We start from the raw sequence: 13,044 nt of genomic DNA on the forward strand, positions 1-13,044 counted from the left end.
CATATTTCTAGACAAGCTTGACTTTAATTTGAAACTTTGCTCAAATCACTTCCTTTTTTCTGTCTTAAATTCCAACAATATTTCTTCAGATATTCCATTTAAATCATACCATTTTACCTACTATTAGATTTTAAAATGATATTTATTCCATTAACTGTATAAATTCCAATAAACTTCTAATGAATTTTTAAAATTTTAATTCAGATATAAATGACATATTTTATGTTGATACATATTTCATATGAAACTATAAAATTATATTAAAATTCAAACTCTCACAAGCTGCCCATGGACATAAAAATAAGACACCATTCTTGGAGTCAATATAGGCATGCCATTTCCCTGGTGGCAAAAATGGCAGCAATTCCTTTCCAAAAGTTCATTAGCCAAAACAATGACAGGATCAAAGGGCCACAAAGATAGGGTGGTCAAAATGACACTAAAAGGATTCCAAAGTATGACATTCAAAAAACTGACTGACTGTACAGAATTTTCTTAAGCGTGAAGCTGTCATAGGTAAGATATATGTTTAAAATGGTTGTTTCCTTTGCAGTCTATAAATTAGCTTGTTAAAAGTTTCGCTTGAAGATAGGTGAGAATAAGTTATTTTCTGTAATTCAAGGTAAAGAATGCTTCCCACTTTGCCATATCACTTTAAGTATAGAAAGATAATGGAAGTCAACATGTCCCTTTGTTTTTAAAATATTTTATTGCTTTGTCTCCCAGATGACAGTTATCTGTGTCACTAGTCATGCTTTATCCAGATCACTTCCACACCCATGTTACCTGTTATTTTATATTAACTTGCAAAGCAATCTAAAAATCAGTCTTCATAAACTGTATTCACTTGATACTGAAAATGAGTTAATTTAGAAACACGTGCTTTTGTCATTGATCTATTATTCATAGCTATAAACGTATTAGTTGACTGATTGGCAATACCTCTGTGCCTGGCATTCAGGGAGATGACCTCAATTGACCTATTTTGAAATTCATTGATTCTCTTGCCAGCTCAATCTCCCTTTGAGTCTTTGCAATGAATTTTTCATCATAGTCATTGTAATTTTCAAGTCTTGAATTTTTATTTGGGTTTATAATCATTATGGCTTTATTAATATTCTCTATTCAATGGGATGTTATTCTCATATTTCCCTTTAGTTCTCAAAGCATACTGTTATAGACAGATATTCCCCCCTCAAAATACATATGTTGAAATGCCAATCCCCAGTGTGATTTTGATTGGAGATAGAGATTTCAAAGAGGTAATTAAGTTTATCTTAATAGTGGGACCCTAAGCTGAAAAGATTAACGTCCTTATGAAAATGAGACACTAGAGTCTCCTCTCTCACTGTGTGTGTGTGTGTGTGTGTGTGTGTGTGAAGGGAAAAAACCCATGTGAGGGCACAATGGGAAGGTGCTGTTCTCAAGCTTCCAAAAGAGGTTTCACCTGAAACTCCTGCCAACACCGTGATCTTGGGCTTCCAGCCTTCAGAACTGTAGGAAAATTATCTGTTGCTTAAGCCACCCAGACTGTGGTATCATATTTATGACAGTCCAAGACATAACATTGTTTTCTTTATTTCTTTTAACATATTTACTTCTTTTGGCATAATTAAAATATACAATTTAAAGTGCTTTTTTTCTAGTAAGTTTAAAATCCACGATGTCTTGCTTCATTGCATGTCTCCTAAGTTTTGGATGAAAACGAAACACTTCGGGGTTGTCGTTTGTGATGCCTGTTGTTATTGATCTGATTCTTTTTATTTTTCACTTTTTACTGTTTGAGCAGCTTTCCTGAACCAATTCTGTGAAAACTCTAAAATTCTTTTTGCCTATGGAAATCCATGTCCCTCTTCAGTTAGTGCCTTAATCAAAAACAGTTTTTTTAATGTCTGGAACTGATCATTCCTTATCTCACTGTCAATGCTCGGGCAGGCGGGCAAGGCTAGGTGTACTGAGGGAACTCGGAGGCAGGACAACTGCGGGCAAGCGTTGTTAGCGGGTGTTTCCAGAGAACTGCCAGTCTGGTCAAATAACCAGGGTCTCTTCGAAGGGTACTTTTGGAGCGCACCACACCCATTCTATCTCTTCTAACGGCTGCCAGGCTACTGGCTGTCACCATGATTATGAGGCTATTGGTTTGGGGGCTATTCCAGATCGGAGGAGAGAGAAAAGGGACTAAAACAGTTTGAAATACTACCAGTTCATTGTTTTCAAAAACATAAAGTGGTTTTTATTAAATAAGCAATTCTTATATTGTTGTAAATCCTTGGTGAATTTTAAGAGTTCTGAAAATGTTGATTTTGATAATTTTTGTCATAATCTTATGGAATTTATGAAGGAGCAGAATTTTAGAGTTCCATACTCTGTCATTCCCACTAATGATATCTCACTATATATAAATTAAAATGATTATTAATACAATTAGAAAATCTTCAGATATTGAGTTGAATCAAATGTTGAAACTGCTCAAACAGCTTAAACACAAAGCTTCTGCATTGGTTAGTAAATGTTAAAAGAGAGAAATTGCTTGATACTGTTTTATTGAAAATGATATAGAGCCAATTGTATTTACTTTGAATTTAAGCTAAGTATTTAAATTTCAATATTCCCTATTCCATACTAAATAAATTCATATTATATAATTGAAATAATACATATATTACTTTAAAAAATATTTTATTTATATATTTTTAGAGAGGGAAGGGAGGGAGAAAGAGAGAGAGAGAGAGGCATCAATGTGCGGTTGCTGGGGGCCTTGGCCTGCAACCCAAGCATGTGCCCTAACTGGGAATCGAGCCTGTGATGCTTTGGTTCGCAACCCATGCTCAAGTGCTCAGAATAAATATGTTTCTTAAATATAAAGAGAAAGGCAATAAAATATAATGGCTTGTTTTAAACCAAGGATTTTGACTAAGAATTAAGTCTCAACATTCTCTTTTATAAACTTATTTCTGTAGATAACTTACAAAATATGGGACATTGGTTTCTTCTAAAACCAATTATCCAAAGTTTATACCTATTAGATAATCTCACTTTATTTATCTTCCCTATGTCATATGTGTGTGTGTTTCTTGTGAGGAATATGGGTTATAATTCTCTCTTTGTCTCTGAGTGTGTCTCTCTTTCATATTTAGTTCCCAAAAATGAATTCAACAAGGTAGATGGGAGAGACATGAAGCTTGAGGGTGCTACTGTAGTTCTTTATTTCTTTGGTCAGATCTCACCACAAATTCAGTGAATTCATAGAAGAAAAATTTATTCCTAGGATTCTTCAAGCCTGTAAAAATCTCACTGAACTAAAATCAAGGTTTCAACAGTCTGTATTCCTTTTCTGAAGACTTGATATCAGGACTAAATTTCTGCTTATTTGCACTTTGTGGTAGAATTTAGTTTTTTGGTGTTGTAGCACTGGGTCCCTGAGTTTTTTCTGGCTGTCAGCTGAAAAATCTATCCAGTTTCTCTAATTTGCTTCATTTCTTGCCTAATGGGTCTCTTTCTTCACCTTCCAAACCAGTGAAGGCAATTTTTGTTCTTATGTGATAATTTTCCAAAATAGCCAAGAGACATTCTCTAGTGTTAAGAAATTATATGATTACCTTGAGCTCATCTGGCTAATCCAGAATAATTTCACCTTCCCAAGGTCCATATACTTGATCACATCTTCAAAGTTCTTGATACCATGCAAAGGAATATATTCACCAGCTCTGGGGATTAGGGTGATCACACTCCTGCATACTATAGTGATAAATCATTAACACATTTTCAGTGACTTATAAACATGTGATGCAGGAACAGAGAATGGTGAGTCTTGCTAGAAATTCACCAAGGAGAATGCAGTGTCCTCTTGGCTAATGAATTATTGAAATGTCAGAAAGACAGATCCATTAGTTATGCGGTAAACTGTTTTTTGAGTCATATGCCTGCAGTAGATGGAGATCAGACCAACAATGAGGATGTTCCTCAGGTTTACATAATTCCACCTGCCTTTCAGATACAGAACTTGGAATATGATAGGGATATAATCCAAAGAGAAGAGGCAATGAATGAACTTCTACCTAAACTGCTGGAAATTACCCAATCTCAAGTTATAGGAGTAAATCATAATTAAAAAAATGTGGAAACTAAAAAAGAAAAGACTAGACTAACAGTGACCAGAGGGGACAGGGGAGCGAATTTCAGGGGAAAAGGGGAAGGATTTACAGGAACAAGTGTAAAGGACATGTGGACAAAACCGGGGGCGGGGGAATGGGAGGGAGGTGGGGAGGACTGGGTGGTTGGCCTGGGATGGGAGTAAAAGACAGAAACTGTATTGGAACAACAATTAAAATTTAAAAAATGAAAAAAAAGGAAAAGGAAAGACTAGAGACCAAGTAAAAGTCAAGTACTTTCTGAAGACAAAGGGTCCAACAGAAAGCAGTGGACTGAAATGGGATTTTCAACTGGTATGCCGCAAGAGGCACATATATGTACAACAAGAATTTTTGAAACATGCAATAACTGACTATTCAGTTGGGGCACTGACCTCTTTTCCCTTAGACTGTCAAATAAAACAGATGACAACATCCAACACAATAATAGCCATCTGGTGTGAATGAATCAAAATCACACCTATTTTTTGGTCACATGGGATATATATATATATATATATGTGTGTGTGTGTGTGCACGCCACAGAATTTTACTAGTTTATATGTGTCATGAAATGAAAAAAGTTGAAAATCACTAGTCTAAAATCATTAATTTTACAAATAGAAATAAATATTAAGAATGTAATTTTTATTATAAAGATAAAAAAGAAAGCAACCTGTACAGAATTTTAAAAACAGAATAAAAAGGGAATTTGTGTAGCTGAAAAGCTATTTAAAATGTAAAGAAGGATTGTAAAAAATCTAAAAACTATAGCATAATTAAATAAGCTTTGTAAATTAAATATGTATCACATGGTAGAGTCTAGATACTCTGACATATTTCCAAGTTATTTTTACATAAATTATATATTTTATACAATTAGTAAATATACTAATACAAATTTAATAGTGCATTAGTTTATTTAAATGACTTAATACAGGTAACCTTTCTTGAAAAGTGCTTGGTACATGGAATGCATCATAATATTCATGATGTTATGATTACAGTTATGATTGACATTATTATTATTTAGGTGATAAAGTCTAAATATAATCTTGTATTTCCATCTTTTATTATTAGCATCTTGCAAAATGCTTTGTATATATTACATGTGTACAAATATTTAAGGACCAAGTATATTTAAAAGCTAAAACACAGAAACAGAAAATTAATTTTGTATTATAAATACTTTGTTAAGAAATGTAAGGATCCTTTATGAAAGCATAATGAGCAATTAAAATAAATTTAGACCAGAACAATTTTAAAGAATATTGTATGCATGCAATGAATATATTAACATTTACTAAAGTTATCTAAATATATTACTTCAAATTTGAAATATTCTAATATTTAAAGTTAACATTTGCAATTTCATTCACTTATTTCCTAAGTTAGGATTTCCCTAATAAATCATCTTTTATATTCTGAAATTCTGAAACCAGATACTTTTATTTTGAAGCCTGTTATTTTCATGACTTTAACAGACCTAAATATATGACACCCTAACTTGTTGTAGTCCTGACTACTGGCATTATATTTTCTAATCACATGATGATTATTTGAATGTGAAAGCCATGACTTCAAAATAAACCTGTCCCTAAACCAAGTATATGACAGTAATCTTGTATTCTGCCTACCCCAGTACCACTGTGTCACTGGTTATTCTGTCTCCATATCTTAGGGGCATATTTTATTATTTCTGTCTTGCCCCAAATTTGAATTACTTACCATGTATTATCATCTTCTTTTATCATATATTATTCTTATCTTTATTTTCTTACCTATTTTCCTTATTCATTATGTGAAAATATTCTATTAGTTACCGATTCTTCATTTTCTCTACGTTTTAGTTTACATTTTGTAGCTCTGCAAAAAATTTATGAACACTTATTTTCCATGTCACCCCCATGCTCAAAAGCCTTCAGCAGCTCTGTAGTACCACAGTACAGAGTGCAAGTCATACGGTTGTTCTAATCGTTCAAAGAGATGTGGGCAAGTTTTGTACAACTAAACCTTTGGTCATACATTTCCTACTCTTTGAAATTTCTTCCAGTCTATCTACTTATAAAAACTGTCCTCATTTCTCATTAACTTATTCACTAATTTAGGAGCAATTCATTGAGCCATCTGGCTTCCTTACTGCTCCTCAGACTCACCAAACACATCTTCGTCCCAGGACCATGAACTCTCTGTTATGCACAGACATTCACATTGAATCCCCCTCACTCCACTCAGAATTCTGCTCGACAATCCCCTCATCATGGAGAACTATTCTGTCTCTCTTATACTTGTCTAATGTGAAAGGAACATCTTCCACCTCTACCACTTTATATCTTACACCTCCTCTATTTGTCTTACAAGACTTTTCAATATCATACATTGTACAATATATTCATTTACTTGAGAAAGCATATTGTCAGACTTCCCCTCCAAAATTTAAACTCAGAGATAGTCTATTTTGGTCCCTGAAACACCTTCAGTGATATAGGTAAGTTTTCAAACATATTGAACATTCAATGAACACTTGTTGAATGCATTATTATGTTCCAATACTTGCTCCAATACTACTGATGGAGCAATTACAGTAATTAAGATGCTAAGTGGATGCTTATTATAAAGATTTGGTAAAACATCTTCTCCTATTGATTCTAAACAATTACACCCACAGGGTCATATAGATTTTCCTCTAAAAGTCCCTTTTTACTCTACAAAAGTTTACAATTATCAGACATGGTAGACAGTTGTGCCTCCCTGTATGTAATTTCTCTAAGAGCAAAAACAAAGTATGCCATTTGGTTTGCCTTGCTTTAATTGGTCTGGTTGGGGCTGTAGTAGCTCATTCACATCCCTCCCAATAGTCTTTTGCTATGATCTGTGTATGCAGGTCTGACAGTATAAAAATTACTCAATTTCAATTGTTCTAAAAACCTTCCAGCGTGATAAAAGATTTTGACCTTCTAACTGGCAGCCCTACAGTTCTCTGTCTTTCTAATACGGAATCTTATCCTCTTCAAGGGCTGTTCTCTCGGTCCCATTCAGTGGTGTACAGTGCTGTGAAACAAATGATGTTCAAAGCCCCTTCACATGAAATATGTCACTTCCTACTTGGAGTCCAACCAGAAAACAGATTCCTGCATTTTCTGTGAATAAGACCTTTAAAGGTCAAAAATATTTATCTAGGTTGTATGGGTTATTTCCTCTTTATTCAAATTATGGTCAAATTCATCTTGTGATCTCCAAAATTGGTGGCATGTGAGAAAGATCTGAGTATCATATAAATGAGGCTCTGAAGACCTGCCTAGGTTTACTAAATCAAAATCTCAGTAGTGGTACCTGGTAATATTGTAATACACACATACACATACTCCATCAATAAACTGATCCAAACAATTTTGGTGCCAGGTTCAGCAAAATTGGATATCAGATAACCATGCATGTATATTCTTGAGACATACTGGACAGGCATGTGACAATTTTCTAAAGTGGTTTAATACATGCATAGTTATTAAAAATATTCCCTTGTACCCACATTTCAGTTCTAACCACAAATCTACCATCTTCTCCAGGATTTCTGCTTAAGATTTCAAGGTCACTGTGTGTCAGCTACAATGTCTACAAGACTCAGAATATCCTTCTTACCATGTATCAGTTACAACTCTTATCTTGTTAGTACACACCACATGCACATATTAAGACTGTTCCTTAATAGTTTCAATACAATGAAGTAAACATAGGTTAAATAAATTTTTACTTTACAGTTTGATAGTGTATAGAGAAACTTTTAGTGAAGGTGCAGGGACTTACACTACAGTTGTTCAAACAGCATAAAATTGAACAGTAGGAAATGGTATGGTCAATGTATCAGCAGGAAGTCCGCTCCACCATCCTTTGCCACAGTCTAAGCCTCTTGCTTCATTGTGTATTGTTGTTACCTCTGTCACTTCCTGCCCCCTCCCCTCCCTGCCACACCCACAAAGTTTTTATGTAGAATATATAATAATTTACCTTTTACATCTGTTTCATAGTCTTCTTGACACACGTGCTCTTATGACCTCATTTAAAAACCAGAGCTGGGTAAACTACAGCCTGTGGACCACATATGTCTTGGCATCTGTTTATTTGTTTGTTTTTAAAAAAGTTAATTGTGCCTTGGCTGGCTGATGTGGCTCAGCAGATTGAGTGTCAGCCAGAGACAAAGTGTCACTGGTTCAATTCCCAGTCTAGAGCACATGCCTGGGGTGCAGGCCATGTCCCCAGTAAGAGGTGCGCAAGAGCAACCACATACTGATGTTTCTCTTCCTCTCTTTCTCCCTCTCTTCCTCTCTCTAAAAATAAACAAATAAAATCTTAGAAAAATAAAATCATAAAGTATACAATTCAGTGGCTTTTAGTACATTCACAATGCTGTGCAACCATCACCTCTATTCTTTAAAAACATTAAATAAATTTAATTAGAAAACAGTCACATCCATTCATTTATGTATAGTCTATGGTTACATTCATTTAAAAAATCTGGAATTAAGTAGTTGCAACAGAAACTATATGGATGACAAGACTGAAATATTTGCTCTGGAGTCTTTATAGAAAATAATTTGTCAACCCCTCACAGAGACAATTCCAAAAGAATTTCCTAAACTCTCCATTCCTTAACAAGTCTTATGGGCCAGATGTTATAATTATTTTTCCACCCATTTTCTCTCTAGGGAAGTATTTGCATTTCCTGAGAACAGCATCTGTCTTCCAAATTCTCCTTGTATCTTATAAAGGAGGACACAACATTAAAAACGTGTTTTAAACATTAAGAACTTTCTTCGGGCTGGTGTCTGAGGGTTTGAGAACCACATGTTTCATGATGTTGGCAGCCTTCTAATTTTGCATCTTAAAAGCAAAATAAATAAACCCAGTATGTAACGAATTACTTAGGCTGTTAGAACTTAGTCTATTAGGGATAACACCTTTCTCATCACTGATCCTTATTCTTTCCAGGAGTTTGTTCTAAGTTCTTCATATTCTACTCTGGGTGTTCTGGCTGAAAAGAACCATATTTAAATTAAGGGATGTAGCCCTGGCTGGTGTAGCTCAGTGGATTGAGTGCGGGCTGCGAACCAAAGTGTGCCAGGTTCGATTCCCAGTCAGGGTACATGCCTGGGCTGCAGGCCATGAACCCCAGCAAACGCTCATTGATGTTTCTCTCTCTCCCTCCCTTCCCTCTCTAAAAATAAATAAATAAAACCTTTAAAATAAATAAATAAATTAATTAATTAATTAAGGGATGTTGAATGCCACCTTTCACATTGTTAGCTGAACTTTCTTCTTCCTCCAACTCAATGGTCAACCACACCTTCATTTCTCTTGGAAGTGAAGACAGTACTCCAAAAGTCCCACTTGTGAATATCGCTTTCTGGCTCTGTCCTATTGTCTGGACACATAAAGTTTTAGATGCCCCCATCAGGACACCTGTTGCTCTACACAATATCTCTTCAATCAGGACTGAGCTTCCTCTAGTGCGCAGGGACACTAGGGGAGGCAGAGTTCATATACAATCTTCTACAGTTTGGATGGCTTGGGTATGCATAAATGTTTTAGGCTCAAAATTACTAACATCAAGATTTAATCTTCACTGAGAGGGAAGGCTGCCCCTCTAGTCAACACAGCCTGTCAGTCTTCTTTTCCTCACAATCAGATTCCAATTCTGTATTTATGAGACCTTCGAATTAGAAAAGAATATTATTAAGAAGTATGAAGTAGAAAATTCCTAGAAATATTTTGTCTGAAATTCTCGTGAAGCATTCATTATAAATAGTCATATTTTCTGTGCTCTAAGTGTGGTCCATCCACATGTGCTGAAGAAAATCTTTCAGAATCACCGTTATGCTGAAAGTTTCTCTACTTTTAAACAAGCAGAATTGAACAATTCTGAACCTGACCATTATGAACCATTATGAACTTGAACCTGCTTTAAAAAAAAAAGCTAGATGTTTTTAAGCAGATTGGCCGCCAAAAACAAAACACTTTTCAGTTTTCTATTGTAAATGGACATATGGAGACTTTCTGTGATGCCCTTCCCTTCCTTGGCTCACACTCTATCACGCTATCACTCTATCACATACCCTCGACCAAGTGCATCTGGCCATCCACAGGCCACCACAGAATGGTGCCTCATGCAGAGGTCTGTGGGAACCGTCTCCTCCGAAGAAGCTATTGTCTGAGTGTAACTTCTCCCTGTGTAGGACTATAGTACAGCTCCTAAAGGTCAACTGTGAATCCTGCTGGTCTCCAGAATCAGTAGTAAAAGAGTTGAGGTGGACATGAAGTACAGAAAAGTGAGTGTGGAGCCCATCAAACACATTATATGTGTCCATCAACATGACTGACCGCAGCAATCTCATGAGAGGGCATGGCTCTCTTTCTCTCATTCCAAATACCGTGCACATTTCTTTTTAGCCAACTCTCACTAAAACCACACAAGGAAGAGGATACTGGGAAATGTGTTTTCCAGACTCAGCCAAGTTGTCATAACATCATCTAGCACATAAGTAAAACAGGAAACAAAGGGAAGAACAAAAGTATGATTGCATTGGTTAGGGATTTTTAGGTTGCAAATAACAAAATATAGCTCAAACTGTTTCAAGGGAAAAAAAAACCCAGCTCTATGAAACACCTGGGGAGTACAGTGTGAAGTATAGTTATCATTCATAAGATGCCAGGTGAGTTTTAAAACTTCAGCTTTACCATTATCAAATAAAATGTTTTTTTCTTATTGGACAATTTTGTTTCCTTTGATTCACAATCTTGTTTTTATTATTTTTCATTTTTTATTCCTAACCCAAGTATATCTTCATTGCTTTTAGAGAGATGAGAAGGGAGAGACATTTATTCATTGCCTCCTGTACACACCCCTATTGGGGATGGAACCCACAACCTTTGGGTGCACGGAATAATTCTCCAGCCAACTGAGCCACCGGGTCAGGGTCACAATCCTATTTTTTGTATATTTCAGTTGTGTTCTCATTTTGTCTTTATTTAACTAAATTCATGTAACAATTACTTGACTAAAATATGTAAGTAACCTGTGAGGAGTGTGTTCCTCACATGTGAGCCACTGGTATACCATGCATACATATTCCTAAGGTCTCATGTATTTACTCTAGTTCTTTTATACAACAATGACATAAGCCTTATTATGCCAGTATGTCACTATATTGGCATAATTAACTACATAATAATAGGCACTATAATTAACTATATATTTTTTGCAGCAACTTGCCAACTAATATTAAGAAATGTCTATGAAAACAACTAATAGTAATCAAATAAATATTTCCATTATTAAAAAATTGTTCATTAATTTCAACCACACTTTTGTGTTAAATAGCTTCTTCAAAACTAAAAGCCTGTTTGTAGAGGTATTGCCTAACTCAGCACTTCTTTCTCATCTATATTCATGGTTTTTTCAGGGTCTATGCAGTTAGATTTCACAATCATGAGTCACAACCTTATTTTAGAAAGAATCTTATTTCAATTCATTGGTGAATATTGAAGTATGAAGTGATAAAATTTAAGGGTATTGTAGGGTAAAGCATTGCTCAAAAAATATAGGGAATTTGGGACTCAGTATCCTGTTAAGCGTCACACCAAGAAGGACTTCTAAAAGATTTAGCAGTTTATGGTCTCATAAATATGAAAAGTACTTTCACAATTGAATTTTTAAACTGCAGATAAAGTGCCAAAATTGTATTCTTTTTTCTTTTCAAAAATATATAATGCATTTTCAGCTAATTCATTTCATATATTGAAAACTAGTAAAATCATAATTGATATGTAAATATGTATTTAGTGATTTCAGTAATGTACTAAAACCCATATTTAACAAATATTTACAGACTTTCTCTATCACATAGAATGTGAAATCATTAACCAAAACTGTCTAAAAATGTATACCATTAGTAATTTTGTGAGAAATATTATGTTTAAGTATAAAATATAATTTAGTAAATATATAGTGGTTTAGATTTATTTCAATAAGAAACTTTATATTCTTTCATCAAAAGAATGCATTGTTTATATTCATAATTATTATTTGAGTTTTAAAATATGGGTATTTTACTATTAAAGCTATTGCCCTTTATTGTATAAGTATTTCATGAGATTATACAATTACGATGCTATACCATAATCCAATATTTTGCTAACAACTTCCTATTCCATTTTTGTATTTTACTTAGGGAAATAAATTAGTAGCCTCAGCTGCTACCTAGAGAGTGTAAATTTACCACAACTGCACTTAGCATAGATCTGAATGAAAGGCTATCAAACATGGCTAATTCATTATGTAAGAATTTTCTGGATGAAACATTTATTTCTATGATTGTGACAGACATCAACAGATGTACCTGAAAGAATAATCTCTAGTTAACTGGAAGAAATAAACTTTTCCATGGATCTGTACCAGACACATAAAACAGAAATAGCAGAGAACATTCATAAGCACTGTCTTCAGATTCAGGAGAATACATGACAGTGCACAATTTCTGTTTTATCCTCAACTTCCCAACTGACACTCTCCTCTCTTCCTCTTAGTATATTTGCCACTGGAGTTCATACTCTGTGACTGCTTTACTGTTAACTGCAACAATTGTTAACACCCTTCACTAGGCAATCTCAGGTGTATTTATGGGGAATGAAACTGGATGTGTAAGGATAACACTGCTCACCCAACCTTAAAAAAATACATGGGGGCTGAGAGCTTTGGTGATGCAGACTATGCTGAAAATATAACGTTGAGATCCGTTGCAATAAGAAATATGTAAAGTGCCCACTTTTGATCCAACATGGTGAGCAAAAGTCGTAGTATTTATCTTGGTCCACATTGTTCAAAATCATGTGAAGTTGTCATTGGTTTGAGTTTGTACCC

The sequence above is a fragment of the Phyllostomus discolor genome, chromosome 3, assembly GCF_004126475.2.
Source record: "Phyllostomus discolor isolate MPI-MPIP mPhyDis1 chromosome 3, mPhyDis1.pri.v3, whole genome shotgun sequence".
Lineage (NCBI taxonomy): Eukaryota > Metazoa > Chordata > Mammalia > Chiroptera > Phyllostomidae > Phyllostomus > Phyllostomus discolor.